This window comes from Notolepis coatsorum (genome assembly GCF_963971535.1).
Source record: "Notolepis coatsorum genome assembly, chromosome: 8".
Lineage (NCBI taxonomy): Eukaryota > Metazoa > Chordata > Actinopteri > Aulopiformes > Paralepididae > Notolepis > Notolepis coatsorum.
The window spans coordinates 14,776,667-14,783,325 of record NC_140172.1 but is presented as its reverse complement, the minus strand read 5'-3'; positions in this window follow the sequence as shown (position 1 = coordinate 14,783,325).

Sequence of the window (6,659 nt, the reverse complement as noted above, 5' to 3'; positions counted from 1 at the left end):
TCAACATGAAAATATTAGCAACTAATCACTAAAGAAATCGCCAAATTTTATTTCCACCAAAAAATGCTTAAACAATAATGTTAGTGATAGAAGGGAACTCATTTTGTGCAAAAATGGAAAGCTTTTCAATTTCCATGCGGCATAATTGTTACAATAGCCGATAATCCATTTTCCCAATGATAACTCCCTATACGGGTGGATCAACCAGTTCCCCCCCTTGAGCCCCTGCCCCCCAAATCATCTGTGCACGCCCCTGCAACATTTTGGGGAAACAAGTGTATGATACATATTTAAGGGTGCCTGAACAACAAAGTGTTCTAACAGGAATAAGTGTATCCTTGTAACATTGTTGGAAGCCTAAGAGTCAGTGGTCGTGGTGGTCCAACCTCCTTCCATGTTTCATATGGTCACCTTAACCATCGAGTCAACCATTACAAAAATCACACCTTTAGCCCTTTGCCGAAAACTGCGATCTCAGTAAAACATATCTTTTTCATGTATTGTTCCAATTTTTTTTCATGAATATCATTATTAACTTCAGTCCCATACATATTGAATATTTATTCATTTTCAGGATTTTAACTATTTTTTAAATGAACCCTAACCTGTTAATTTCTGCGACTAGGGTGAAAGGTGTGACATATTTATGCAGTGCGCTTAACACTTTCAGTGCGGGCCGTGTTTTCCTTTTTACCCCGTTGAATGCCACCATCCACGGCCAATGTTAACGTTAATATCGCCTAATCTATGTTTTAAATTATGACTATGTGTCTAATCTGCCCGTCGCTTATCAAAGACTAATTTTCCAGTCAACATTGGCAAGGCAGATTGTATTTTTATCGCTTCATTTCCGTTTGATAGCATTTTGAAAATCACCCATTTTCCGGGGAAAAACAACCCATGCCTATGATAATCGCCTTTTACTGGAATATTCCAGAACGCTGTCATTTGTCGGCCTATTTATGAATCGTTTTCAAATAAACGCTAGATGATCGATAGTATATGTGTGCGCATGCACGCTCGTGCCGTGCGCTGATAATCGCTGCTCTTATTTCCTCATGGCTTTTACAGTCAAAACAGCCATATCACATATCACATAAACGCTTATATATCCGTGAAAACTAGTCTGATTATCCTAACACTGATAACATAGATTCCTTACCTGAGGTCAGATGGTATCCAAATGGTTTATTCCAATTTCCGATCGCCATTCGAAAAAATCGATAAATGTATTGATCCATCGTGTGTACAGTATAACACATGATCCGCGCGGCTCAGAGGCTCCAGAATGAACTCTGGTAGACCCCGGCTGCATCAGTGAGAAGTAAAATGTGGAGTCAGAAATCCGTTCTCCCATTCACTTTCATTGAGTCCATTCCAAAAGGGTGATTTACCATCTGGGAGACGATAGGGGGCGCTTTTTTCACATCTGAGCGCCGGCGGTCCCTGGATCTCCAACGGTAGGCTCGCGTGATGCAATATGATTTCAGATCGCTAATAAAAAAATAAAAAATAAATACCAGAGAATACTCGTGACCGTGGCATTCAACGGTCGGGGCATAAACCCGAGAAAAGCCGTGAGTGGCACTCAAAGTGTGATTAAAAAAATTAAAAAACATGGATTATTGGAATGTGAGTCAAAGATGTGAGACTGAGCTACTTTCCTGGCATATACATCAAATATAGCCAACGCTATCCACACACACGTGAAAAAAAGGCTATTTGCCGAGAATTGTGACAAGGGTGAGTGGAGGGTTAATATAATGGCTTATGTTTTTTTTCCTGGTAAAATTGCCTACATCCTTCATTGAAAAGATCATGCTGTTCCTACCCAGTTCTGAAATGATTAATAAACATCATATTCTATATTTGTTTCAGTTTATAAATTTTTTCTCAAAACTTGAAAATATGGCTTATGACAAATGACCATTATTTTAAGAAGGTGACGATATGCAACATAAAGAAGTATGGTCTTGGTTTACTCTGAGTTCATACTTACTTCAAGCGTTTTAATTTGATTTGATGACATAATGTGCATAGTGCAAAAGCAGGTTTCAAACGTGGTCATGCGGGCAAATAGGCCGTTGAAGCGCCCTCTGGTGGTTGGAGAGGGGAAGAAAGAACATCTCCCAGAAGGGAGTTGAATTCACTTCCTTTATTGATCCCCTTGGGGAAATTCAGGCATCATAGCAGCAGAGGGGAGGGGAGGTAGTACAGGTAGTAAAAAGCAGTGTAAACAATATAACAAATCAATATGCTTAACATAACATAATTAACTCTGGACATGTGCATAATGGTCAACAAGGTGCGAGATGAGGGTATGCCCTCTCAGTTATATTTGCCCTACAATAATAGTTACATAATCTAATCCAATAATCTAAATCGAATCTAATATATAGTCTGGAAAAAAAACTAAATGCTGAATATATGCAATATATAATCTAATAATCTAAATCTAATCTAACATAATATTGGGGGGTATGAGTCTGTGGCTGAACGTACTTCTCATCTTGACTAGCTCTTCGTAGAGGGGTGGGAGGGATTCTCCAGGATAGCAGCCAGCCTCCTTCTCATCCCCCTCTCTGCCACCACCTCTAGTCTGACCAGCTGGACTCCCACCACAGAGCTAGCCTTCCTCACCAGCTTGTTCAGTTTGTTGGTGTCCCTCGAGTTGATCTACACTGCTTCAACTAAACTAAATGTGTTTCAATAGAACATTTTTAAAAGTCAACCCAAGTTCTGGCAAACCGGTCAAGAGGGTTTTACACATTCTGGCCTCTGTCAACAGTTGTCTCCAACAACAAAGCATCGAAGATACTTGGATTTCAGCAACATGATCCTGGCGCTGCTCTGATGGCTGCCTCTCTGATCGCTCCGACGAGACTGTGCTTTATTTTGTTAATTTTTATAGTATTAGGAGTTTTATTTGCACCAACTGTTGGTGCATTATATGTGTATGACCGTCAGTCAATCATTGACATTGGATTAAGAAAAACTTACCGTTTGGATTGCTCTCTGGATCGGATCGCTGAACAGCAGAAATGGCCCGCCGAGATCCTTTGTTATGCCGGCCATGGACAAGACCACCAGAAGCCGCCGCGAAGACGAGGAAAAAGGGCTGGGATCCGAAACAGGCTGAGATCCAGACGACACCGTACACCACTTCCCAGTATATTGCTAGCCAATGTACAATCAATAGACAATAAACTGGATGACATCCGAGCAAGGATTCAATATCAAAGAGACGTTAGGGACTGCAATGTCCTTTGCTTCACCGAAACATGGCTAACACCGGAGGTTTCAGATCACGCGATTCAACCAGCGGATCACTTCTTTATCCATAGGAAGGATCGGACACAATCAGAGTCCGGTAAACAACGTGGTGGAGGTATTGCCTTCATGTTTAACAAAAATTGGAGTGATCCAACGAATGTGAAGGAATTATCCAATCACTGCTCCCCAGAACTGGAATATATAACCATCAAGTGTCGTCCTTTCTTCCTCCCGAGGGAGTTAACGGCGATCATCCTGGTCGGAGTGTATATTCCACCGCAAGCCAACAACAACGCCGCGCTCTCCAGACTACACGACGAGGTAAACAATATACAAGCGACGAACGTTAACGCCGCCATTTTAGTACTGGGAGATTTCAATAGCGCCAATCTGAGAAAGGTATTGCCTGATTTCTACCAGCATGTGACTTGCAACACCAGAGGCGGTAACATCCTAGATCACTGTTACACGCAATTTAAAGGTGGCTACAAGGCTCATTCTGATAGTGGCTTTGGCAAGTCAGATCACGCATCCATTTTCCTTACACCAAAGTACAGACAAAGAATTAAAAGTACTCCCGTAGTCTCGCGAGAGGTGCAGAAATGGGATGTGACGTCAGAGGATACACTAGTGTCAGTGTTTCACAACACAGACTGGATTGTATTCCGCGACACAGATAACATTAATGCCTACACGGAGACAGTGCTGGACTATGTCTGTACTAGGGTGAAAGAAACAATCCCCACTACCAAAATGAAAGTTTACCCAAATCAAAAACCCTGGGTAGACAAATCCGTCCGTGAAGCTCTGAGAGAGCGCACCAAAGCATACAATGACGGCCTAGTGGCAGGCAACATGAACGACCACAAGGTGGCGCAACACAACGTAAGGAGGACAGTGTCAGAGGCCAAACGGCGCTACAGGGATAAAATTGAACTCCAGTTTGAACAAGCTGACTCTAGAGCTATGTGGCAGGGGCTCAAAACGATGACAGACTACAAAGGCGCCTCCCTCAAACTGAACAGTGACATCTCCTTAGCAAACGACCTCAATACCTTCTATGCGAGGTTTGATGCTGGTAATAACAACACCAGCTCACAAGCCTCGGCAATGGGGGGGGGGGGGTCGGCTGCTGATGGAGGCGCAGTGTTCAGGGTAACAGAGCATGAGGTGAGGCGGACCTTTAAAAAAGTGAATATCAGGAAGGCAGCAGGTCCGGACGGCATCCCCGGCCGCGTCCTAAAAGTCTGTGCCGACCAACTGGCCCCAGTATTCACTGACATATTTAACCTGTCCTTAGAACAGGCTGTCATCCCCACCTGCCTGAAGAAGTCCACTATTATCCCTGTACCCAAAAAATCCAAGCCTGCTTGCCTCAACGACTACCGCCCTGTAGCTCTCACCTCCATAGCCATGAAGTGCTTTGAGAAGCTAGTAAAGGGCTACATCTGCTCCTCCCTCCCCATCAACATGGACCCCCTGCAATTTGCATACCGCCCCAACAGGTCCACGGAGGACGCCATATCCCATGTGCTGCACACAGCAGCATCACACCTGGACAAGAGGCAGGGGAACTATGTGAGAATGCTATTCATCGACTACAGCTCGGCATTCAATACCATAGTCCCCTCCATACTCATAGCCAAGCTCAGGGACCTGGGCTTGGGCTATGACCTCTGCCAGTGGGTCTTGGACTTCCTGACTGGCAGACCCCAGGTGGTGAGAGCAGGCAACTGCACCTCCTCATCCATCACCCTCAACATAGGGGCCCCCCAGGGCTGTGTTCTGAGTCCCCTCCTCTACTCCCTGTACACACACGACTGTGTGGCTCAGCGGAGTAGCAATACAATCGTCAAATTTGCTGACGACACAGTGGTGGTGGGCCTGATCTCTGCCAACGACGAGAGGGCCTACCTGGAAGAGGTCAAGGTCCTGGCGGGATGGTGCCAGGAAAACAGCCTCTCCCTGAACGTCAGCAAAACAAAGGAGATGATTGTGGACTTCAGGAGGTCGGGGGTCAAGGACTACAGCCCCCTCAGCATCGACGGGGCACCGGTTGAGAGAGTCAACAGCTTCAAGTACCTCGGAGCCCACATATCCGAGGACTTGAAATGGACCATACACATTAACAGTGTGGTGAAGAAGGCACGACAACGCCTCTACTTCCTCAGGCGCCTAAGGAAGTTCCAAGTCAGCCAGAAGATCCTTAAGAACTTCTACTCATGTACAATAGAGAGCATCTTGACCGGCAACATCACCTCCTGGTTTGGGAATAGCACTGCAAAAGACCAAAGCAGACTACAAAGAGTGACACGTTCAGCCGAACGCACAATTGGAGGGGGGCTCCCCACCCTCCAGAACATTTACTACAAGCGTTGCAAGGGGAAGGCTAAGAGAATTATTAAGGACTCGAGCCACCCGAACAACTGCCTCTTTGAACTGCTGCCGTCAGGCAAGCGATACAGGAGTCTCAAGGCGAGCACAGAAAGACTCAGAAGTAGCTTCTATCCCCAGGCCATCAGGCTGCTAAACGAACAATGAATGAACACTACACAACAACAACCACCAAACACACATAGCACACACATCCACACGCACACACTCACTTTAAACAAACACACTGTAGCACCCACTACACACACTTTATAGCACACACCCACTTTAAACAAACACACTGTAGCACCCACTCCCCACACTTTATATTTATGGATGAAGGATTGCACTACAACTCGTACACCTTACTGTAAATTGTACCTAAAATTGTACCTCATCCCATTTCTGCTTTGCACTAGATAGTACTGTACATTAGTACACTGCATAGTTGTGTATTGTATATTATATGGTAACTCAGAACATTGTACATATGTCTATACCGAACAACTGTGACCTCATTTTCTTCTTCTAAATTCATGCTATATTATGTTATTATTTTATTTGATACTATCTTGTCTAGCACAGTCTCTGGAGCGTAACAGTAAGAAGCATTTTGTATGAAAGTATTCTGTACTTCTGTATGACAACTATTAAAGAACTTGAACTTGAACTTGAACTTGATGTATCACTGTCACAGACTACTCTGCCAGAAATAAATATTTTTAATTAAGAAAAAAAGGATGGAAGAAAACCTTTTTACTCAATTGCTGGAACCATAGATGTTCATATGACCTACTGTAGACTGTTCATGGGGGCAGAGAGCATAATTATCGTATGTGCACTGCCTGTCAAAAGTTTGGCACACTTTATCATAGCCTGCGGTTTAGCCCAAATGAATGGAAGCGCTTCCATTAATCTGTGCTTTAGGCTAGTTTGCAGTCGGATAGCTTTCTGCTGAACACACGGAGAGGAAATTGGTATTTTATCTTCTTGTCTGACTCTGGAGAAAATGG